General features: G+C 44.4%; 1 pseudogene; it reads right to left on the bottom strand.

Annotated features, from left to right (window-relative positions):
- Positions 1 to 459: 459 nt before the first annotated feature.
- On the bottom strand, positions 460 to 10,965 carry LOC137345755 (netrin-G1-like; annotated as a pseudogene).
- Positions 10,966 to 25,984: the final 15,019 nt, after the last annotated feature.

The following is a 25,984-nucleotide window of genomic DNA, read 5'->3' as shown; positions in this document are numbered from 1 at the left end:
CTGGTGTCCTGACCAATATTTATCCGACAACCAACATCACTAAAACAGATTATCTGCTCATGATTACATTGCTGTTTGTTGAAAAGGTCCTTCATTGACTGTAAAGCACTTTGGGACGTCCTGAGGTGGTGAAAGGTTCTGTAGAAATCCAAGTCCTTTCTTTGTTTCTTTGTCCCAAAGCTGGACATGGGACGAGCGGGTGGCGATTGGAGAATGAATATTAGCAGCTGCCTCGGTGACATGGGGAGTCAGAGAGTCCAGTCCCCACTGACTGCCCATTCCTTCTGGGCTCTGAGATCCAGTCGAGCTGGCTGGGTGTCTGGGCTCAGGCCTCGGTTCCAGTTTGCCTTTCCCGGGAGTGCGGGGGACGGGAGCCTGTTTTAACGGAGACGCAGTAAATGCTGGATTCTCCTGTTCTCTTCGCACCTTCCGGTGAGCTGCCATGGCGCTGGAAGTGGGTCAGAGCGGCGGGCGGCCGTTAGCAGTGGTTAGCAGTGCAGTCAGTGACAGCAGCACCCGGTGTAAGGTGGGGTCCCGGCCGGGGGATTGGGAGACACATCCTCCCGCTTCCTTCCTGCACTGGACTTTCTCACACAGGAGGCGGGTGTAGGGAGCGGGGCAGAGACACCTCCCATTGTCCTCACACACTCCTCCATTCTCACACCGTGTCAGCAAGTTATCACACACACCCACTGCAAGAGGCAGATAAAAGAAAGGTTCAGATCATTGAAAATCTCCCCATGTTACAGATTGTTTCAACTGTCACCACTCCCAGTGTTTCACTTTTACAACAACATTTTATTATAAAAACATCCAGACACTGAGAATATTAATAAAGAATAATCAGAGCAGATTCCAAAGGGAATATATAAGGGTTCGGAAAGATATGAAGAAACAATTAGAAAAAGAAAGAGAAACTTTGGAATTAAATTATCAAGGAATATAAAATTAATTCGTAAAGTATTGGAAAGACACATAAATAACTAATGGAAAATCAGGACAGGGATCGGGTCACTCAGGGATAAACACTACAAACTCACAGGTAATGACAGTAAAATGGCAGAAATATGAAATAATTACTTTGCCTCGGGATTTACCAGGGAGACTAACATGATGGAGATGACCATCAGAGGAAGAAATCAAAAAGATATAAAGATAGAAAGGGAGGAGATAATTGATAAACGAATCAAACTTAGAGAGGATAAAACCCCTGACCCAGATGGATTGTATCTGCAAATATTATAAGCAGTTAGGGAAGAGATAACAGAGGCTCTGTTACAGTGGAATTAGAAATTCATTAAGAGGACAGGCAGACAGATCATGTGATTTCTATATTTAAAAGGGTAATAGAACATGTCAAGGGAACAATAGACCAATGAGCTTAACATCAGTGGGAGGAAAGATAATGGAATCCTTACTCAAAGATATGATAGAAAAACATTCAGAAACTAAAACTAGATTCCAAAATGGAAGGTCAAGCATAACCAACCTTATTGAACTCTTTGAAGAAGCCATAGAAAGAGTCAATGTGGGTAATGTAGTTGATGTTATATATTTAGACTTTCATCAGGTACCACATCGTAGACTGACGATTGAATTCAGAACATTTGGAGTGAGCGGGGTTGCAGCAGAATGGATAACGATTTGGCGAAGAAAGAGTAAACAGAGAGCAGAGGTTAAAGCCAGTTACTCAGACTGGCACAAGTTGGGAAGTAATGTTCCACAAGGATTGATGCTGGGAGACTGTCGGAGGGTCAGTACTGAGGGAGTGCTGCATTGTCAGAGAGTCCGTGCTGAGGGAGTGCTGCACTGTCACAGGGTCAGCACTGAGTGAGTGCTGCACTGTCACAGGGTCAGCACTGAGTGAGTGCTGCACTGTCACAGGGTCAGCACTGTGTGAGTGCTGCACTGTCACAGGGCCAGCACTGTGTGAGTGCTGCACTGTCACAGGGTCAGCACTGTGTGAGTGCTGCACTGTCACAGGGTCAGCACTGTGTGAGTGCTGCACTGTCACAGGGTCAGCACTGTGTGAGTGCTGCACTGTCACAGCGTCAGTCCTGAGGGAGTTCTGTATAATTGAAAGTCGTGCTTTCTTTTTCTGCTCTAATCCAGCCACATTGTTTGCGAGCTCCTACTTTGCTTTGGGTTTGCAACCTCTAGTGATGAGATACTTGGCCGTGTGTGACCCAGCTTTGGGTCAGCTGCATGTGTCAGGAGAAATCAGCAATTATTAATCCCAGTTGGAGAACAACACACAGTCTGAACACAACATCTGTACTGTGTACACACACACATCGAGTGGAGACTGTCCACCACTGCAAGAGGCTCCGAGAGACAAACAAACAGCTTGTTCATCTCCACCTCATCACCAATAAGACAAAAACTGGCACCCAGACACAGGAGGAGATATTAGGACGGGGACCAAAAACTCAGTCAAAGAGATAGGTTTTAAGGAGCATCTCAGAGGAGGAGAGACAGGTGGAGAGGAAGAGAGGTTTAGGGAAGGAATTTCAGAGCTTAAGGTCCAGGCAGCGGAAGGTCCAGTACCCACATGTTCCTGCTCCAGTATCGCACTCCCAGTCAGTGGAAAGAGTTATGGTCACTCCTGGCCATTGTGGGGAGGTATGGTCACTTCCGGTCAGTGTGGTGAGTTATGGTCACTTTCGGTCAGTGTGAGTGTGGGTTTGGGGATTCAATGTAACGGATGGTTTGGAAAGAGATGGGCAGCATGTGAAAGGTTAAATAAACAGGAACACGTTGATGAAAAATCTGGGAACAAGGGTGAACAGATTGAGTTCCGAGACACTCATCCAGTTCCCAGTCCTATGTCTGGGATAATGGAATTACAACTGGTTCCCATTGATCCTGGTCTCAGGCTTCCTACAAATATTCCCTCCACTTCCCACTGAATGTTCTCACTAAGTCTGAGTTAAGACACACTTTCCTCTTAGCTCAGATGAGTGTCGTATATATTACTGCTTCGTATCTGCTTCACCGATCGAGGAGATTAAACTTTACTCCACAGACACAAACAAGCAGATTTCAGATCCCAGTCCCTGTTCACACCTACACCTGCTCACACTCACTCCCCGTTCACACCTACACCTGTTCACACTCACTCCCCATTCACACCTACACCTGTTCCTCACTCACCCCCCCCGTTCACACCTAAACCTGTTCCTCGGTCAGTGAGGGACAAGGGAAGTTTGAGGGGAACGGTTCAATCCCGATACAGAAATATGCTCTGGGTCAGCAGGTCACAGGTCAGAGAGCGTAGATCTTACTTACGGTCACTGGCGACAGTGTCAGGGAGGCTTGGAGAGAGAAAGAGAAAAACAAAGAGTTAGATAGACGTTTGATTAACAATCTTTATTAATAAACACACGAATACAATCCATCACATGGAGTGTTCATGCGATCGACCTCACTCAAACTCACAAACAAAGATCTCATTGGGTATTCACACCAGCTCGAGGTGAGACCAGGTCGAGTTACTAAAGTGCTCACAGAAGGTGAGTGTGAGGTTAGTGTGTAAGTACGTTCCCACTACGTGTGATTAATGTGTAAGTGAGCAGGGTTAATATGTAAGGGGGTCAGTAATCACATAGACCCCTCCCCCACTGCCCATTTGTGTCACTCTCTGTTTCCTGATCTCGGGACATTCCACACACAGCAATGACCACAGATATCCCTCACAACCTTCACTTCCTGATCTGCTTCAGATATTTATTACACAGAGGCTTATTCTCCTTTCACCCTCTCCAGCTGTTCCCCAGATGTTCGTCCAGCTGTTAACATTCCATTCACACATCAGTCTCCACCTCACTGCTACCTCTGGATCTGTGTGTGTGTCCCGAGTGAGATTTCATCACACTTAACCCATACGACTATTCTAACCTCACCCTCTACATCATGTCAGCAATTCCACCTTGTTTACTCACTGAGAGAGGCTTCAAAATCCTGAAGGGTTTTGATGGAGTAAATAAGGAGAAAGTGTTTCCAGTGGCAGGAGGGTCAGTGACCAGAGGACACAGATTGAAGAGAATTAGTAAAGAACCAGAGGGGGAGAGGAGGAGAATTTTATTTTTACACAGCGAGTTGTTGTGATCTGGAATGTTCTGCCTGAAAGGGCGGTGGAAGCAGATTCAATGATAACTTTCAAAAGGGAATTGAATAAATATTTGAAAAAGATGAATTTACAGGGTTATGGGGAAAGAGCAGGAGAGTGGGATTAATTGGATAGATCTTTCAAAGAGCTGGCACAGGCACGATGGGCCGAATGTCCTCCTTCTGTGCTGTCTGATTCTCTGATTCTGTATCTGTACAATCTCCCACTGTCAGTCTCTGTTTACACATTAACACAATCACAAACATCCATTGGGTTGTATTTTGGAATTGATGCATTGCTGGGAGTTACGATGAGAATGAAATATGAAGTGAATCTTCCGCCGGCACTGGGCTGGGCCGGAGAAGCGCTCGTTACTCACAGACATTGGCCGTCCCTTTGGGGATTGGGAGGTACGAGCCCGCTGTCCACCGTCGGCCTTGAAAACCTTTCTTACATCTCCCGCAGTCCGGCCCCGTCGTGTTGTGTTCACACTCACAACTCAGCTTCCCCTTCTCCAAGATACAGTTGTTGGTGTGAAGATTGCACTTTCACCTGGTAACAAACAACAACAGGCTGGTTTAAAATAACCTGATCAGCTCTGTTCGACAGCGGACTCTCCACTCCGGGACTCCGCTCCCCCTTTACCAGCTTAGCTCTGGAAACTCTAACATTTTTCTCCCCACTGGTTCCAGTGTTAGTTCACCGGGAACTCCAGCTTCAGATCAGGTGAATGAGCAACATTCAGTGATAGAATGAGTATGGTTTACAGAACAAACAACTCTTCTTTTCAATAGAAATCTCCAAGAAATGTGACGGGAAAACTGACAGGAGTGGATATCAGTGATTCAGGATAGAAAAAGGAAGCAGAGTGTGGGGTTTGGGATCAGTTGGCTAGATCGGGACACAGGCACAGACTGGGAAAAGGCAGGTTCGGGACTGAAGTCAGGGACAACCTGCTGGTGAAATTTTTTTTAAATATTCTAACGGACACAATCGCATTGTCACGCTCTTGTTTTTTTCTCCTCGGAAATATTGTGTGTGCCTTTAAGACTGTGAAAGTATTAGTGCACCTTTAAAACAGAAAGTACCGGACACTCACTCTGCCAGATTGCAAACTGGTTGCCAAGCAACAACAGCAGGAGAGAGAGGACACATGATTCAATGTTGCAGTTTGACTTTTGAAACTTGCTGGCAAAAACTGGTTTTAAGCACACAGAGTTCTGAGGTAATTTGAACTGAAGAAGCTGTGTTATTTCTCTCTCTCAAAATTCTACAAAGCTTCAAGCCAATTTAATTCCCAAAGAAAAATAAGAAAAGCTTTTCTTCACAAAGTATCGGTATTGCTGTGTTCATCATTGAAGCGCACAATTTAATAATCCAAAAGCCAAACTGAACTGCTGAGTTCCTATCTTTGAAGGACCTTTAATTTCCATCGGACCACTGTGAAGACTTCAAGCGACCTTTGACTTTTTCTATATTGGAAGACTCTATTTGTCAGGAATGTAACTTGCAAAGACTACTTTTTCAGTCAACTAATTAAAAACTGAAGTACTGTTAATTTTTAGTATATATATGTGAATGCGAGAGTTAGTTTTTTTAACAAGAAGTTATAACATCTTTAGACATTGGTTTATCATAGTCACGTTTCAGATTTTAAAAAATAGTTCATTTGTTGTTATCTAAAGATACTTGGTTAGTTCCACTATATTTGGGGGTTACCATGGTGTTCAATTTGGTTGCTTTTTCTGATTTGGAAAGCTTAAAAAATATGCTGTGACCTGTGGAGCAACGGGACTGAATTAACAGTGCATTGCTCCCACTGCAATCAGAATCATATATCTTAGCTGGGGGCTTTGTCCTGCATGGTTTCAACATATTTTAATTGGGGGTTGATCTGGGATTTGAACCTGGGATCTCTCACACATTGACAGCGAATCCATTGCTTCACTGATAGTAGCTGTGCCTTCAGCTGCCTGGGCCCAAAGCTCTGGAATTCCCTCCCTAAACCTGTCCATCTCTCTACCCCTCTCTCTCCTCCTTTAAAACACTCTTTAATACTGACCTCTTTAGCAAGCTTTTGGTCACCTGTCCTAATATCTCCTTATGGATCTCAGTGGCATATTTGGTCTGATTTACTCTCCTGTGAAGCAGTTTGGGATGTTTTACTATGTTAAAAGTGCTATATAAATACAAGTTGTTGTTGTTTAGTAAGTGTGATTTGGAAAGGCCCAAAGTGTTGGACCCGTCTCTCTGCCGTGAAGCGTGAGAACACTGCTCTCGCTGACTCTGTATTAACAACATCGAGCCGCTGTTTAACTCACTGCGAAGGAGAAGCTTCAATATCTGCAGATTGGACATTGCACAGTTTGTCAATTCACAGTTCTGTGAAATATTTACCAAACTAAGCAAAACACGGACAGTTCCTTGGAGTCAAATGAACGGCATCGTAAACATTTTCCTGCTCCTATTCTCTAATTAGTGTCTGAAGATTCTCCTGGACTAAAAGCTCGAGTGAGTCTCCCAGAAGCTGAGTGTAGAATAATGAGGTAATGGCTCCGAGTCCCGGAGATTGTGTGATGGGCGAATGGGAATTCACTGATCGAGACTGAATATAGATTGAACAGGAAGGAAGTGTTCAGTCAGAATCATTCATTAAATCATCAGCGGCTTTGATCGAGTAAATAAGGAGAAACTGTTTCCAGTGGCAGGAGGGTGGGTGACCAGAGAGACACAGATTGAAGGGATTTGGTAAAAGAACCAGAGGGGGAGAGGAGGAGAATTTTATTTACACAGCGAGTTGTTGTGATCTGGAATGTTCTGCCTGAAAGGGCACTGGAAAATCCAATAATAACATTCAATACTACAAGGGGAAAATTTACAGGTCTAAAGGGAAAGAGCAGGGGAGTGGAACTAATTGAATAGCTCTTTCAAAGAGCCAGCACAGGCACGATGGGATGAATGGCCTCCTTCTGTGCTGTCTGATTCTCTGAATCCTGATGAGACTGGATGTAGGCAGTGTTGAGAGTAAAGGGACAGATTCTGCTCGCTCCATGCTGCTCGATTGGTTGAACACTGAGCAGGAAATGGCTCCCTCATGGTGAGCCAGCCAGCAGGACTCTGAAAGCTCACTAACAAGTCCATCACCAGGGACAGGGGGAGCTGTCACAGTGCTGCTCTGTACAGGCTGTCACAGAGACATTCAGGGAAGCTTTTACAGTCCACACAGGGGCAGCTGACAGTGCTGAGTGGGCCGAGGGAGGGATCCCGATCTATCACTGTAAAACCTCACCAGTTACCGAGTGCTCACATCAGTGAGTCTGAGCAGAAACAGTGAGAAGCTCTCACCCTCCGGGAATCTCCGACAGAGTGAGAGTGATCCCAGATATTGGCCCTGATCGTGGCCCTGTCCCAGATGTTGACCCTGATCGTGCCGCCCCCAGATGTTGACCCTGACCCGGTGCTGCCTGGATGTGAAGTGTGGGGTCAGTGACTCTGTCCAGAAGTGTTGAGAAGCTCTCACCGCCTGCGGATGTCCAGGTTGGAGATGGCGTAGAAGTATTTGGAGAGGTTGAGTGGGTCAACACTGGTGGGCCCAGTGGCCGGCCGGAGCAGCCTGAGCCGCAGGTCGGTCAGGGTGAAGAAGTCCCTCAGATCCTTGGTGGTGTCCAGCTGGCCGTACAGTGAGGCCATGTCACGGAGACGGGGTCCCCCAAACAGGGCAAAATGCTCCTGGATCACGAAGCGGACCATCTTCTCCACATAGCCCCTGGAGTACTCCTCCGTACAGATGATGTCCAGCACCGAGGCCGGCCTCAGATCCCGGGCCCTTCTCGGCTCCATCCCGAAGGAGTTGAGGCAGTCGGCTCTGGTCGGGCTGCCACGTCCGGCCATGGTCCAGAGACTTCTCCAGGACCATCTGCTCCGGCCGGCCTGTCTCGAAGGTGATGACTATGTCCTCGGTCAGCTCGATGCTCTTGCCCCAGGACAGAGTAATGTTGACCAGGAGCGGCTCGGGGAAACTCCTCCAGGAGACACTTTGCCAAAAGGTGTTGGGAATCCGCCCCTCGTCATCCAGCATCAGCTCAGGCGGGTGTACGAGCTTGGGCGTGCGAGCGTCACACTCAAAGACCAAAGGACAAAGAACAGTACAGCACAGGAACAGGCCATTCGACCCTCCAAGCCTGCGCCGATTTTGATGCCTGCCGAAACTAAAACCTTCTGCAGTCTGGGGTCCGTATCCCTCTATTCCCATCCTATTCATGTATTTGTCAAGATGCCTCTTAAACGCCGCTATCATACCTGCCTCCACCACCTCCCCCGGTAGCAAGTTCCAGGCACTTGCCACCCTCTATGCAAAAAACTTGCCTCGCACATCCCCTCTCAGCTTAAACCTATGTCCCCTAGTAACTGACTCTTCCACCCTGGGAAAAAGCTTCTGACTATCCACTCTGTCCATGCCACTCATAACTTTGTAAACCTCTATCATGTCGTCCCTCCAGCTCCGTCGTTCCAGTGAAAACAATCCGAGTTTATCCAACCTCTCCTCATAGGTAATGCCCTCCAGACCAGGCAACATCTTAGTAAACCTCTTCTGTACTCTCTCCAAAGCCACTTGTTGTTGCACATGTACGGGTTCTCCTGGAAATGGAGACAGGAACAAAATGGGTTAGATACAGAGTAAAGCTCCCTCTACACTGTCCCATCAAACACTGCCAGAACAGATACAGCACGAGTTAGATACATGTCATGACCGAGTCAGGAGGAGTGCACTGTTTTTATAGTTCCACTTCTCCACAGGTCACAACATACATTTAATTTATTTCCCAGTTAGCAATATGGTCAATCATAGATCAGAGATTCTATTTTTATCCCAAAATAAAATACACCAACCAGTTTTCTTCAGTAAACAACAAAATTATTAGTTTATTATAAAACAAGTCTTATCCAGTAACGAAGCAAAGCAATAACACACAAATTGAAATATATGTTCCCATAGCCCCTCTCTCTCACACACACACACACACACACACACACACACACACACACACACACACACACACACACACACACACACACACACACACACACACACACACACACACAAACACACCAAAAAAAAGAGATTTACTCTTTCAAGCTCTATGAGAAAATAAAACAGACAAAAACAAATATTTTGGCCCAAATTCTTGAAGAAAAAAGAGAAGATATGAAAAGATGTCAGATGTCCTTTTTCTCCGGTTTGGCTTCCCAAAAAAAGCGTTGATGGCTATCACTGGGATCTTCCTAGAACAGTTATTTTCAGGCGACTGTGAAGATCAGTTTGGGCAGGCTTTCCAGGAGAAATGTGGTAACAGTTTCCATCGGTTTCATACACTTCCTTCTCAGGACTTCTTAAAGAGATGGAAAAACTGGCAGGTTTTTCAAAGAGATGGAACAAATGGAGTTGGGGTTTGCACTCTTGGCAAGTTTTCTCCGACTGTCTTCAAAGTAGTTCACACTCCAACTCTATACAAAGTGAAGCCAAAGACATCTCAGGAGTCAAGCCTCCTGACCCCTATAAATCTTGACCTGTCACTTCACTGTAAACATCTTCATTGAATCAAAAAAGCCCCCTGCTGGGTATTTATCTGATAACAGGTGCCTTCCAGTAGTTAACAAAAACAAGAAATACTGGATTCACTCAGCAGGTCTGGCAGCATCTGTGGAAAGAGAAGCAGAGTTAACGTTTCGGGTCAGTGACCCTTCTTCGGAACTGACAAATATTAGAAAAGTCACAGATTATAAACAAGTGAGGTGGGGGTTGAGCAAGAGATAACAAAGGAGAAGGTGCAGATTGGACCAGGCCACATAGCTGACCAAAAGGTCAGGGAGCAAAGGCAAACAATATGTTAATGGTGTGTTGAAAGACAAAGTATTAGTACAGATTAGGTGTGAATATACTGAATATTGAACAGCAACAAGTGCAAACAGTAGTTGCTGTTTGCACGCCAACTCCAAAAGACCTTCTGATAACCTCTTTAAAAAAAAACACCAATTCCAGCATCTATGGAATCTTTTTTTTTTAGTTTTAAGACACAAATCCTCAAAATTTAACAAAAAAACGGAGCATTCGTAACACCCCCATCCTTGGAGGAATGAAACAGAATTTTCAAATGCATGGAAAAGTATGGAAAAACAGAAGGTGAAAATTTTTAAAACACATTTACACATTCATTCTCATTCACTTTTTACTTGTAGTTAATAGAGTTCTGCTTTCTACCACCTTTGCACTCATCTAACTGAAAGCACAGTAAGATTCTGGATAAAGCATCCGCAATTACATTATTTTTCCCTGCAATTTTAATAATCTTTAAATGATAATGCTGCAATAGTAAACTTCATTGGAAGAGTCTGGCATCCTGATTTTTGAATTTGTCCTCAAAGGCTACAGTGCTATGGTCATCAAATACCAGTGTCTCTCTGTAATCGTGGTGGACATAGACTTCAAAATGCTCAAGAGCCAATAACAAACCGAGGGTTTATTTTTTCACTGTTAAATATCTTTTTTGATGTCTATTTAACTATTGGGAAAAGTATCCCACTGGCCTTTCTATACCTGATTCATCGTCTTGTAACAAGACTGCACCAATACTCAGGTCATTAGCATCAATCGCTACTTTGAAGGGCTTAGTGAAATTTGGAGCAGCCAACACGAGTTCATTAATCAAAATGGCTTTCAGCCTCTCAAATGAAAGTTGGCACTTCCCTGACCACCCTACCTTGGTGTTCTTTTTTTGTAACAAATCTGTCAGTGGAGCCACTATCGTACAAACATTTGGTTGAAACCACATATCCTCAAAAACTTCATGATTTCTCATTTAGTCTTAAGGGTAGGGAACTCCACCAATCTTGGTACTTTTGCTGTTCTTGGCAACACTTATCTTTGCCCTACTATATGCCCTAGGTAGGTTACTCTCACTTTTGCGAATTCACTTTTAGCAAGGTTTATTATTAAATCAGCTGATTGTAATTTTCCACACAGAGATTCTAGTTGTTTCAAGTGTTCCTTCCAAGTGTCGCTGTATACCAGCACATCATTAAGGTAAACCACACAGTTAGGAACACTGGCTCCCACTTGGTTCATTAGTCTGAAAAGTTGCTGTGGCATTTTTTTTTGTCGAAATGGCATCACTTGGCACTGGGAAAGACTATGACAAAGGCTGATATTTCTTTGAGGATACTTGCCAGTATCCCTCTAACAAATTTGTTTTTGTAAGAAACATAGCACTGCCCACTCTGTCACTTGTTACGACTTGGTGAGGAAGGGGTCTAGGGGTTCCCTCTCAGCCTTTACTTGGTTTAACTGTAACAGGATTTAATTTTTAAAAGCACATGTTTTTAGCTCCCCCTCAGTAAATCCTTGTTCACTGTTTTCCAACTGCAAGGCAAAGAAATCAATCAGACAGGTTTTCTTAGATTTAAACAAGAAAGGTGGAAGTTTATTAATCTTAAACTCTAATTCGGTTAATGACTACGAATACGTGACGTGACCACGCTAGCGTGCATATGTGATTAAACACACATGCAGATAGAGACAGAAAAAGTAGAAAGAATAAAGGAGAAAAGTTTGAGGCAATAGCTGGATTCTATTTACAATCCATTGAGTTCGATGTGGAGTGTTTGGTTGCTGGTAAGTCTTGCCATTTCATTGGGGCCCAGTGCACACTTTAAAACTTGTTTCGATGTTGGAGTCTTTGCTCTCTTGAAGTTTAAGTGACTTCAGTGGATCCAGAGAATAGTGTGAGAGAGAGAGAGAAAGAGAGAGCGGCTGACTTCTTCCAGGATCAGTTGCAATCTGCAGTCTCAGCCAGGCTGTCCTGTGAGCAGTTCGAAACCAGACTTGGGCCAGCAGGTTAGTTATGTGACTCGCTTTTTTAACAAACTCCTTCGTTTGTGGATTCCAAAGCTCTCGGTCAGAGGATGTAGTGCTGTCTTTTGCAAGATGTCCAGACCAATCTCTGTTAATTGAATCAGTGAGCAGTTCCCCTTGTCTTTTCCTGGCTGACTGTCTCTTAGGATGCAAATGTTTTGCCAGCCACTCCTGATCTCTTTAAACAAGGCATCTCTCCACTCCAGCAACAGTTTAAGATTAATGTTCATGTGGCAAAATTAATATGCCTCATTCTTGACAGGTGGGGCTCTTCATCACACATAACAGTCTTCGAAGCAAGTCTGGTAGGAGTCTGCCTTTGTTACTGCATTAACTTTTCTGCAGTCTATGCAGAGTTTAGTTGAACCATCAAGTGTAGGCTATAATACCACTGGGGAACTCCAGCTGCTTTGACTGGGTTCAGTTAGGTAGTTTTCCAGCATGTATTGGATTTCTGCTTTTACCTGGGCCTGTTTGTCTGGACTTAAGCAATAAGGATACTGTTTTATATGAACAGATTCCCCGATATCCACATCATCCTGGTTGTGCCTACAGACTCTTTTTAAAGTCGCGAGTAGCCTTGTTAGGTCTTCTCGTTGTTCTGCATCTAAATATGAAAGCATCGTGTCCAATCTCCTTAACAATTCAGTATTAGCTAACCGGATATTAGGAGGTTCAACTGAGAATTGTCTAGGTCTCCTTCTGCCTCATCCTCACTATCCCTTTCATCCTTCACTGTCCCTGTTACCGAACAAACCTGTACTGGCTTATCCTCCTCCCGGCAATGATATTGTTTCAACATATTGGTGTGATATTTCCAATTCTTTTTCCGGCGATCTGGGGTGAGAATCAAACAATTTACTTTATCCATGCTTTTGACCAATTTAGACGGACCACTGAGCTTTGCTTTCAATGGTTCACCCTGTAAAGGCAGTACTACTAACACCTCATCCCCTGGTTGAAATGTTCAGATCTTGACATGCTGCTCTGCCCATTTCTTCATGTTTGTTTGGAAAGCATTAAGGTGCTCCTGAGCCACTTTTCAGATTCACGTGAGCCGTGCCCGGAACATGGATACATAATCTAGCACAGAAGATTCATCTCTCTGTTCCAAAAACCTTTCTTTAATTAGTTTTAGAGGACCTCTTATCTCATGTCCAGAAACTAATTCAAAAGGACTAAAACCAGTCGACTCATTAGGTGAAATCCTAGTGGCAAACAAAAGAAATTCTAGCCCTTTAGCCCAATCATGGGGATATTCATGACAGTATGCCCTGATCATTATTTTGAGGGTCTTATGGTACCGTTCTATAGCCCCTTATGCCTTTAGATGGTATGTTGAGGACTTTAACTGTGTTGTACTCAAATTACCCATAACTTGCTGAAAGGTTTTAGACATCCAGCTGGAACCTTGATCCGACTGACTCTCAATTGGTAATCCATATCTAGTGAAGAATTGGGTTAACTTCTGTACCACTAACTTAGCAGCAACTGTCCTCAAGGGAATGGCCTCTGGGAATCGAGTAACCATGCCCATGATAGTGAATCTATATTGGTATCCCGCTTTTGTTTTCGGTTAAAGTCCCACACAATCTACCAACATCCTACTAAAAGGTTTGCTAAAACTGGTCTGGGAATTAGAGGTGCCAGTTTAATGGCAGGTTAGGGTTTTCCCACATCTGGCACGTTTCACAAAACTGCACCACGTCCTTGGAAAGACTTGGCCAGTAAAAATGTTGACTTATACATGATTGGGTCTTCCGGATCCCCCACATGTCCCACTATAGGAATTTCATGCATTATCCTTAATAGTTCCTGGCGATACTTGAGCAGTGCCATTATCTGGTGAACAACTGTCGATTCTTCAGCTGCAGGTCTGTAAGGAGATCTCCCACTTCCTTATCAGAATTCCATTTTTAACATTGCAGTCTGCTGGAACTCCCTTTGCCTCAGCTTCAGTTAGAGCTTTTCCTGCCTCCAACTTCACTTGGATTTTATGTGACTACTGGAGAAACGACTACCTTCGTTCTGGCCAAATCATTCTCCAGGATTAGGTCAACCCCATCTCCTGGCAAAGTATGGGTAACTTCTACAGTTACTATTCCAGACATTAGGTCACACTCCAGGTGTACCTGTTACAAAGGTACGGGTATATACTCCCTGCCAATTCCATTCACTGAAACCTTGGCATTCAGTGCACTCTCTGGTGGAAAAGTTATGGCTTTCCCAGCAAAAGAGTTTGGGTGGTTCCTGTATCCCTAAGTATAACTATAGGTTTACCTGCCTCACTTGAGGGATAAGGAGTTACTTTCACTTTTGACAAGAATTCCCTATAACTGTCAGTTATCTTATTCACTACCCCGGCACTCACAGCGGGTTTTTTAACTTGGCGTTACAGCTGGAGTCACAGCTGATTTGTCATACTCTTGGTCAGGACCCTTTCTCTGCATTGGCTTTGTGTACCCCAATAAGTCCCATGTGTTTACCCCACAACTGCCAGGTTCTGCACCAAGGTGTCCCACTTTGTGACAATGGTAACACTTGGGCTGCGGACCTCACTTCCACCCTCAGCATCTTCCTTTCTGGCCAGAGGAGGAGATCCCGAGGCGTTCCCAGCTGTCCCTTCTTGTTGCTGGCTACTTGCCTTCCTTTATTCTCCCACCATCTATCCCTTTCTGGTTTGTGGAGATAATAGACAAAGAGTATGGGCTTGTAAACAAGCTCGTAATCATCAGTGATCTCAGCTGCCTGTCCGGCTGTTGAAACCTTCTAGTTCTCTACATGGGTTCTTACTAATAGAGGGAGTGAATTTTTAAATTCTTCCAGGAGAATGAGTTCTTCAGGGGGGGGTGCGGTTATTATACACGGCCTTTACCTTTGGTGCCCACATCCAATGATCTAAATTAATTTGCTTTAGCTTTTCAAATTCTATACAAGTCTGACCAGGCTGTGCCACTTCTACTCCGTACGTGGGCTGGGTTCGTGTACTGGCACTTTGACAACTGGCTGCTGGAGGACGAGCAATTCCAGGATCCATTCCGTTGATTCTGGGCTGACTGGAGAAGGAAGCAGGAGGGCATCCATTCCTTGATGCTATGGTGGGATGTGGGCAAGAGGCACATCCGTGTCTTCTATCAGGAGTACGTGCAAGGGTCGATTAAGTGATGGGAAACCGAGAGAGGGCGCCTGGAGAGGAAGGTTCTTGACTTGGAGGCCAGTCTCGGTCAGGCCATCCTGGACACGGCCCTGTGGCCGGCCTACAAAGAGAAGAAGGACACGCTGAGGCAGCTCGTAGGGTCTTGAGGCACATACGTGAGGTCGTGGATCCAGATTCTGGAAGATTTGGACCGTGCCTCACCCTTCTACTCACTGGGAAAATGGCAGGGGGACGTAAGCAGCTCGTTGAGCTGCTGGCCGACGACAGATCCTCTTTTATGGATCCAGAGGGTATTACAGCACGTTGTTCTCTCTGAATCCGTCCAGAGAGGACGTGTGCAGAGTTTTCTGGGAGGACTTGCAGAAGGTCAGCCTGGAGGGCGCCGAAGTACTGGAGGCTCCGCTCACGATGTTGGAACTGACCAGCGCCCTCCATCAGCTCTCGAGGGGCAAATCCCCAGGACGGGTTGACTGTTGATTTCCTCAGGGCATTCTGGGATGTCCTGGGTGGTGGTTACGCACGGGTCCTGGGGGAAAGCCTGGCGACTGGGGAGACGCCCCTCTCATGGCGCAGGGTGGTCATCATCCTGCTGCCAAAGAGGGGCTAAGTCCAGATGCTTAAGAACTGGGGTCCGGTCTCCCACAACACGGATTATAAGATCTTTGCCCGGGCTATGTTTCCCCACCTAGGCTCCTTACTGGCTCACATAATCCACCCTGACCAGTCCTACACAGTCCTGAGCCAGTCCATCTAGGACAGCATCCACCTGGTCCGAGACCTGATCCATCTTTCCCAGAGAACTGGTTTATCTCTGCCTCAATAAGGAGAAGGTGTTCAACATGAATACCTTTTCGGGATTTTGAGTGCGTTCGGAATCGGGCTTTATTTTGTGGCCTGTGTCCGAATTATATACACAGCAGCAGTGTGTCTGGTCAATGTTAACAGATCATTGATGGTGCCCCTTCACTTTGCGAGAGGAGTACGTCAGGGATGCCCCATGTCCGGCCAATTATATACCAACTGTATGTAGCCAACCCGTCCCACCTGATTGCCTGCGCCACTTCGAAGTTACCTTTGCGACCAGGTGTCCCTAGAGAGGGAGCATGCGATGTCTGCTAGTTCGTTTCAGGCACTGCATGGGCTGGGGTGCATTATCGATGCCGAGAATGGTATTTTATTTTGAGTCCTATTTTATTTATCTGTTTTTAAATTGTTATGAAAAAAATTGGGGTTGGTTGCTTGCTCATTGGAACTGCTGAGTCATAGAATCGTAGAGTTATACAGCACAGAGACAGGCCCTTCGGCCCATCGTGTCTGTGCTGGCCATCAAGCGCCTATCTATTCTAATCCCATGTTTCAGTACTTGGCCCGTGGCCTTGTATGCTGTGGCATTTCAAGTGCACATCTAAATACTACTTAAATGTTGTGAGGGTTCCTGCCTCTACCACCCTTTCAGGTAGTGTGTTCCAGATTTTAAGCACCCTCTGGGTGAAAATTTTTTTCCTCAAATCCCCTCGAAACCTCCTGCCCGTTACCTTCAATCTATGCCCCCTGGTTATTGATCCCTCCGCTAAGGGAAAAAGTTTCTTCCTATCCATCCTATCAATGCCCCTCATAATTTTGTACATCTCAATCAGGTACCCCCTCAGCCTTCTCTGCTCTAAGGAAAACAACCCTAGCCTATCCAATCTCTCTTCATAGCTGAAATGCTCCAGCACAGCTAACATTCTGGTGAATCTCCTCTGCAGCCTCTCCAGTGCAATCAGATCCTTCCTCTCGTGTGGGACCAGAACTGTACACACTCCAGCTGTGGCCTAACTAGCGCTTTATACAGCTCCATCATAACCTCTTTGCTCTTATCTTCTATGCTTCAGCTAATAAAAGCAAGTATTCCATATGTCTTTCTAACCACCTTATCTACCAGTGCTGCTGCCTTCAGTGATCTATGGACAAGTACACCAAGGTCCCTCTGACCCTCTGTACTTTCTTGGGTCCTACCATCCAAAATGCATCACCTCACACTTCTCAGGATTAAATTCCATTTGCCACTGCTCTGCCCATCTTACCAGCCCATCTATATCTTTCTGTAATCTAAGACTTTCCTCCTCACTATTAACAACACCACCAAATTTCGTGTCATCTGCAAACTTACTGATCGTACATCCTATATTCATGTCTAAATTATTAATGTGCACTGCAAATAGCAAGGGTCCCAGCACCGATCCCTGCGGTACACCACCGGTCACAGGCTTCCACTCACAAAAACAACCCTCGACCATCACCCTCTGTCTCCTGCCACTCAGCCAATTTTGGATCCAATTTACCAAATTGCCCTGGATACCATGGGCTCTTACCTTATTGACCAATCTCCCATGTGGGACCTTATCAAAAGCCTTACTGAAGTCCATGTAGACTACATCAACTGCCTTACTCTCATTTACACATCGAGTTACCTCTTCGACAACTTCAATCAAGTTTGTTAGACACGATCTCCCCCTGACAAAGCCATGCTGACTATTTCTGATTAATCTCTGCCTCTCCAAGTGGAGATTAATCCTGACCCTCAGAACTTTTTCCAATAGTTTCCCTGCCACTGATGTTAGACTCACTGACCTGTAATTACCTGGTTTATCCCTGCTACCCTTCTTGAATGATGGTCCCACATTTGCTGTCCTCTGGTACCTCTCCTGAGGCCAGAGAGGATTTGAAAATTTGTGTCAGAGCCCCTGCTATTTCCTCCGTTGCCTCACATAACAGCCTGGGATACATTTCATCTGGGCCTGGGGATTTATCTACTTTTAACTCACTAAAACAGCTAATACTTCCTCCCTTTCAATGCTAATTTGTTCAAGTATATCACAATTCCCTTCCTGATCTCTACACTTACATCCTCCTTCTCCATAGTGAACACAAATGAAAAGTAATCATTTAAAGCCTCACCTATGTCCTTTGGCTTTGCACACAGATTGCCACTCTGGTCCCTAATGGGCCCTACTCTTTCCCTGGTTATCTTCTTGCCTTTAGTATACTTAGAAAATGCCTTGAGATTTTCCTTTATCTTGCCCACCAGTGTTTTTTCATGTCCCCTCTTCGCTCTCCTAATTACTTTTTTAATTACCCCACTCCACTTTCCATACTCCTCTCGTGCCTCTGCAGTTTTCAGTGCCTTGAATATGCCATAAGCCTCCTTTTTTTCCTTATCAAAGCCTCTATATCCCTTGAGCAACAGCTGACTACTGCAGGCAGTTGGAGGCAGTGAAGCTGAAGAGAGAGCACTACAGCTTTTCTGACAACAACTTTTTTCTTATAATAAATAAAAACTAGAAATGCTGGAAATACTCAACAGGTCTGGCAGCATCTGTGCAAAGAGAAGCAGAGTTAACGTTTCGGGTCAGTGACCCTTCTTCGGAACTGGCAAATATTAGAAATGTCAAAGGTTATAAGCAAGTGAGGCAGCGTTGGGGCAAGAGATAACAAAGGAGAATGTGTAGATTGGACAAGGCCACATTGCTGACCAAAAGGTCATGGAGCAAAGGCAAACAATATGTTAATGGTGTGTTGAAAGGCAAAGCATTAGTACAGATAGGGTGTTAACGGACTGAAGATTGAACAGCAGCAAGTACAAACATGAAAAAAAAACAGTGGGTAAGCAAACTGAACAAACTAAGATGAAATGAAATAAACATTAAAAAAAATATTGTAAAACATTTTTAAAAGAAAAAAAGAAAAAATAACTAAAACTTTTTTTTTTATCTTCATTCATGGGATGTGGGTATCGCTGGCCAGACCAGCATTTATTGTCCATCCCTAATTGCCCTTCAGAAGATGGTGGTGAGCTGCCTTCTTGAACCACCGCAGTCCATGTGGGGTAGGTACAGCCACAGTGCTGTTGACTTCGTAACTGTGAGATACAACTGAGTGGCTTGCTAGGCCATTTCAGAGGGCATGTAAGAGTCAACCACATTGATGTGGGTCTGGAGTCACATGTAGGCCAGACCAGGTCAGGACAGCAGATGGGTTTTTACAACAATTAACAATGGTTTCATGGCCATCATTAGACGAGCTTTTTTAATTCCAGATTTATTAATTGAATTCAAATTCCATTTTCTGCTGTGGTGGGATTTGAACCCATGTCCCCAGAGCAGTACCCTGGGTCTCTGGGTTACTAGCCCAATGACAATACCACTATGCTACCGCCTCCCCTAACTGTAACTGAAAGGAAGAAACTTGGGGAGTGCTGCACTCAGAGGGACAGTACTGAGCGGGTGCTGCATTGTCAAAGGCTCTATACTGAGAGAATGCTTCATCATAGGAACATAAGAAATAGGAGCAGGAGTTTACCATTTGGCCCCTCGAGCCTGCTCGATCATGGCTGATCTTCGACCTCAATGCCATTTTCCCGCACTGTCCCCATATCTCTTGATATCCTTAATATCTAGAAATCTATCAATCTCCATCTTGAAAATGCTGAATGACTGAGTCTCCACAGACCTCTGGGGTAGAGGATTCCACAGATTCACCACCCTGAGTGAAGACATTCCTCCTCATCTCAGTCCGAAATGGCCCACCCATTATTCTGAGACTGTTTTCCTTGGTTCTTGACCATCGCCCCCTCACCCCCACTCCGCCCAGCCAATGGAAACATCCTTCCTGCAACTACCCTGTTGAACCTGTAAGAATTTTGTATGTTTCAATGAGATCACCTCTCATCTTTGTGAACTCTGCAGAATATAGGCCCAGTCTCCTCAATCCTCCGAGGACAATCCTGTCGTCCCAGGGATCAGTCTGGTGAACCTTTGTTACACTCCTTCTATGGCAAGATTATCCTTCCTTAGTTAAGGAGACCAAAACTGTATACAGTCTCACCAAGGCTCGATACAATTGTAGCAAGACATCTTTACTCCTGCACTCAAATCCTCTTTGCAATAAAGGGCAACATACCATTTGTCTTCCTAATTGCTTGCAGCACTCTATTTTGCCTACCAAAGTGGATAACTTCACATTTTCCACATTATATTCCATCTGGCATTTTCTTCCTCACTCACTTAGTCTGTCTAAAGCACCTTGAAGCCTCTTTGCATCCTCTCCACAACTCACATTCCCATCTAGTTCTGTGTCATGAGCAAACTTGGAAATATTACATTTGGTCCTCCCATCCAAATTATTGATATAGATTGTGAACAGCTGGGGCCCAAATACTGATCCTTGCGGAACCCCACTAGTCACAACCTGCCAATCTGAGAATGACCTGTTTATTCCAACTCTCTGTTTCTGTCCATTAACCAATTCTCAATCCATGCCAGTATATTACCCCCAAGCCCAGGTGCTTGAATTTTGCTTACGAAACTTCTGTGTGGGACCTTCATCGAAAGCCTTCTGAAAATCCAAATACACCACATCCACTGATTCCCCCTTATCCATTCTGCTGGTTACATCTTCAAAAACCTCGAAAAGGTTTGTGAAACATGATGTCTCTTTCATAAATCCATGCTGACTCTGCCCAATCTACCATTATTTTCTAAGTACCCAGTTATCACATCATTTAGAATGGATTCTAGCATTTTGCCGACAACTGATGTCAGATTAAAAGGTCTGTAGTTTCCCTGTTTTTTCTCTCTCTTCCTCCTTTCTTAAATAGTGGAGTTACATTTGCTACCTTACAGTCTGCAGGAACCATTCCAGAATCTATACTTCCTCTGTTTCTACGAGGGAGTGCTGTTCTGTCAGAGGGAGAGTACTGAGGGAGTGCTCCACTATCAGAGGGGCAGTACTGAGGGAGTGCTGCTGTGTTGTAAGGACAGTAATGAGGGAGCGCTGCACTGTCAGAGGAGCAGTACTGAGGGAGTGCTGCACTGTTGGAGGTTTTGTTATTTGCATGAGACATTACACCAAGGTCCCATTTACACGTTCAGGTGGAAGTAAAGGATTTCACTGCTCCTTCTCGCAGCCAAGAGACCCTCCGTCACTTTAAAACTCTCATCTGTACCCCGATCTCCTCTTCCCTCAACCCACAACTTCCATCAAAAGACGGAACAAGCTCGGGGGGCTGAATGGCCTCCTCTTGGTCCTGTGTTTACTCTGATTGGTCATACATGATGCGGGGCAGTGAATCCCTCTCTCTGGTTAACCCTGTCCTTGTCCTGTGCCTCCTCCCCACTCTCCCCTCCCCAGGAACAGCTGAAGACTCTTGCCAGTGAGATGGTGAAGGACTCCCCAAAGTTTCACTGCCTGCAGTCCCAGTTCTCCATGCTTTACAATGAGAGCCTGCAGCTCAAGGCCCAGATGGACGATGGCTGCAATCTGCTCTTCACCACCCGAACCACAGTCGAGTGAAGGACATCACTGAAACAACATGAGATCTAGAGATGGGACTGATGGTGTTTGAAAGAACAACCTCATTGCTGGGAGAATACAGCTTCCAATTTTCATTAGTTAATTAATGTGATCAGAATTGTCCAGTCTTTGGAGTTTTCCAAATCAATCGCAGAAATAAATATATTCGATCACAACACGGACTGAACTTGATGTCGTAATCTGTTTGTTCAATTAAAAAAAAAAGTTTGAACAATGTGGCAACCTCAATATCCCCGGGGAGATCCCACAGGGTATAAATTACAGGCTTTGGCAATGTGTTACCTCAGAGTTTAATACAGAGAGATTGCCTGCAGCACGAAGAGACACATCACTTCATAGAAAATGGATCAACCAATTGACAGTATCGAGAAAATATATTACCCAATTCTTGCTGTCATTGGTGTTCCTGGTAAGTGACTATAACCATTGAATTTGTGTAAATCTGTGTGTGAGCTGGTCTCTGGTTTTACTCTGTGACTGATAATGTTAAATGCTGATCTTGTGGTCACTGTTATACAGACACCCGATCAGTGATATCATTTCCTTACATCAAATATCCTGAATTATTTTTGCAGTTTTATTCCATTGTCTCAGCTGATACTAAACCTCTGTTTGTAACTGACAGGCTCTCTGAATTATCAATTCTTGCATTTAGTGGAATATCGTGTAATGCTGAAATAGACCTCAGTGAAGGCAACTCTCTGAGCGAAGATATTAGTGGGAGCATCAGTCAGTGTAAAATCAAACTGAATGTGGGTCACTAACTGGAGTGGAACACCTGATCCCAGTGACCAGGTAGTACTGGGTGTATAAAAGCAAAATACAGTGGATCCTGGAAATCGGAAATAAAAACAGAAAGTGCTGGAAAATCTCAGCAGGTCTGGCAGCATCTGTGGAGAGAGAAGCAGAGTTAATGTTTCAGGTCAGTGACCCTTCTTCAGAACTCGGTCTTCACAGTTCTTCAGAATTCTGAAGAAAGGTCACTGACCTGAAACATTAATTCTGCTTCTCTCTCCACAGATGCTCCCAGACCTGCTGAGGTTTTCCGACATGTTCTATTTTTATTACTGGGTGTATCTGTCACTGTGGAATTGTACTAAGTGTGAGTCACTAACCGAAGTGGAACATCTGATCCCAATGACCATGTATTACTGGGAGTATCTGTCACTGTTGAATTGTACTGAGTACATTTGTACAACCCGGTTCTATTTTGAAATCATTGTTTCTGGTATCTCATCTCTCAATTCCATGAAGTTGGCTCTGAGTGTGGGTCACTAACTGGAGTGGAACACCTGACCTCAGTGACCATGTATTACTGGGAGTATCTGTCACTGTGAAATTGTACTGTGTGTGGGTCACTAACCGGAGTGGAACACCTGACCCTAGTGACCATGTGTTACTGGGAGTACCTATATGACCCAGTTTTATTTGGAAATCACCGTTTCAGTTATGTGATTTCCGGTTCTGTTACAGAATTTCCATTTTTTTGGTTTAAAACTTGGGAATCTATATTTTTCAAAAGTAAAAAAGGGTTTCATGGTAATTGAAACATCTGGAGGGAGCTGAAATTTATGGATTTTTTGTTGAAAAAGGAAGGTCAACAGGAGGTTCCTGGTTTTGAGAAATACTGGAAAACAGTTGATTTCTAGTAAACATAACAGGGGTTTTGAATTAAGAGCTACTCTTTGTTGTATCAAGAGAGAATTTATGACTAGCACGAAACTTGTCTGAAAAAGTTAGTTTCATTTTGAACTGTTAAACGCCAGTGGGTTTGGACGAAAGCAGACTTTTGAAATTTGAACTCTGGAGTTGCCAGGATTCCAGAAGAAAATTGTTACCTCTCTTTGAAGAATCCCTGTTCTTGAAAAGCAAAATGTTGTATGAAGTTGTACTGTTGCCTCCTGTGTTGTTGAAGACATCCTGAATGCTTGCAGAAACCTTGCATCTTAAAAAAGCAGTTTGCATCAAATGTGTAGGAACTGACACCTCTGTTGCTGCACCCCTGATGGAAGAACTATGTAAAACCTTCTGCAGTTGAATTGCTTTGAACACCTACAAAAACAGCTTGTTCATCAACCTCCCCTGGAAAGACTCCGGGTGGTAGACAACTATTCAACTTTGGGACACCTCGCTAAAACAAAAGATTTGCATCTCTTCTCTTCAGTAAAGGTTTTTTTATTTCTTCTTTGTCTTTGTAGCATCTGCAAACAAAAATCCAGTTTTTGGTTGCATGTGAATGTGTGTGAGGGTGAAGATATAAAAAAACAGGGCTTTAATATTTCAATTTGCATAGGTTAAGACTTGTTTTTATAATAATGGATAATTTTGTTGTTTATTAAAGAAACCTGGTTGGGATGCTTCATTTTGGGAAAAATAGAGTATCTAATTGGTTGTTTCTGGAATTGGCAAAATTTATTCATATGCTGTGACCTATGGAGAAGTGGGACTGAATTAAAAGTGCATTCCTCCCGCCTCAGTCGTAACAATTCTATGAAGCTGTCTTTGTGTTTTAACAATGTAATTGTTTGCAAAGTGATTGTTGCTGAGTTTCAGTAACAAATGTATGAAGTGAAATGTCTTGTAATTGCTCTATCTCTGATCGAAATGCTCCAACAGACACTGACTGGCAGTGAAACAGCAGGACAGCACTGTTACAGCATTCTAATCCTCTGCATAATGATGTTTCGAACTCTGAGTATAGTTACTGTAAACACTTTAGTTATTTTAGTGATGATTAATCCCCTTCCCCCAACATGGTCCTGAGAATCTGTGGGTTATGAGTGGTGAATTTTATTATCTCTCCACTACACAGGATGAATATTGGGTTGTGTTTATTGAATTGTCCACTTCTGCAACTGATTATGATTTTATGGATCACTTTTTATCTCTGATTCAGAGTCTCAAAACAAGTAACCTGGAACAATCTTTGCCCTTAGCTCAGTGAGGTGTCTCCCTGTGAGGAGAGACGTCTACAACTGAGGAATAGACATATCGGATTTTTAAAATACAGAGAACAGACGAGGGCAGTAAATGATAACATTAGTAAACTCTTAATGCTGTAATAAATAATACACTTCTCTCATTACTGGTATCATTCTGGTTAAAATAATTGCACCTTCTCTAGTGCATCAATATCCTTCCTGAGTCCATATTGTTTTTGTAAATGGTGAACGACAATGTTCCCAACACTGATCCTTGTGGAACACCACTTCCCACCGTCCCCCAATCTGAGGAAATCCCTTTAAGCCCCACTCCCTGTTTTCTGTTTCTGTAGCCAGCTCACTGTCCATTCTGCTGTTTGTCTCCTAACTCCACTTGCTCTGAGATTAGTCATGAGTCTGCTGTGTGGTCCCTTATCAAAGACCTTTAGAAAATCAATGTATATTACATCATCTGTATTAGTCTTATCCACTCTTTCTGATATTATTCAAAGAATTCAAGTATGACCTTCCTTTTGGAATATGTGCTGACTACTCTTTATTATATTCTGTGTTTCTAGATGTTTTTTCCACACCCTGGGGTGTGTTGAGGTGCAATCCTTGTGCAGGGACCCTGTTGTGAAGAACAAATGTGTGGACTTCAGGTGTAAACACTGGGATATTCCACACTCAAATGTTGTCACTATGGGAGCTGTATGGGTCCTAGCTATGCTGCCTTTGTGTAGGATACGTGGACCATTCTTTGTTCCAATTCTACTCAGCTCCCCTCCTTCACATATTTTTCTGATACTTTGATAACTGTGCTGGTGTCATTTCCTTCTTTTGCCTTGAACTGGAAATTACATGAACTTTGCTTCTAATTTCCATCCCTCCCTCATCTTCACATGGTCCGTCTCTGACACATCCCTTCCCTTCGTTGACTTCTCTACCTCCATTTCAGGGGATTGGCTGTCCACCAATATCTACCATAATCCCACTGACTCCCACAGCTACCTTGATTATACTTCCTCCCACCCGGCTTCCTGGAAAACCTCTGTTCCATTCTCCCAGTTTCTCCACCTCCATTCCATCTGTTCTGACGATGCTACCTTCCACACCAGTGCTTCTGAAATGTCTTCATTATTCCTCAGCCGAGGATTCCCCTCCACTGTGGTTAACAGGGTCCTCGACCGTGTCCATCCCATTTCCCATGTTACTGCCATCACCCCTTCGCTTCCTGCCAGAACCATGATAAGGTTCCCCTTGTCCTCACCTTCCATCCCACCAGCCTCCACATTCAACACATCATCCTCCAACATTTCTGCCACATCCAGCTAAGTCCAACACCAAACATATATTCTGCTCCCGTCCCTTCCCCCCCATTCATTGTGACACCCTGATCCACTCCTCAATCACCCCCAACATCAGCTCCTCTTCCCCAGGCACCTTCCCGTGCAAGCACAGGAGATGTAACACCTGCCCTGTTACCTCCTCCTTTCCCACAGTCCAAGGCCCCAAACACTCCTTCCAGGTGAAAC

The sequence above is a fragment of the Heterodontus francisci genome, chromosome 29 (genome assembly GCF_036365525.1).
Source record: "Heterodontus francisci isolate sHetFra1 chromosome 29, sHetFra1.hap1, whole genome shotgun sequence".
Taxonomy (NCBI): Eukaryota; Metazoa; Chordata; class Chondrichthyes; order Heterodontiformes; family Heterodontidae; genus Heterodontus; species Heterodontus francisci.
The sequence above is the reverse complement of the archived record's forward strand: the minus strand, read 5'-3'. Positions and strand labels throughout refer to the sequence as shown.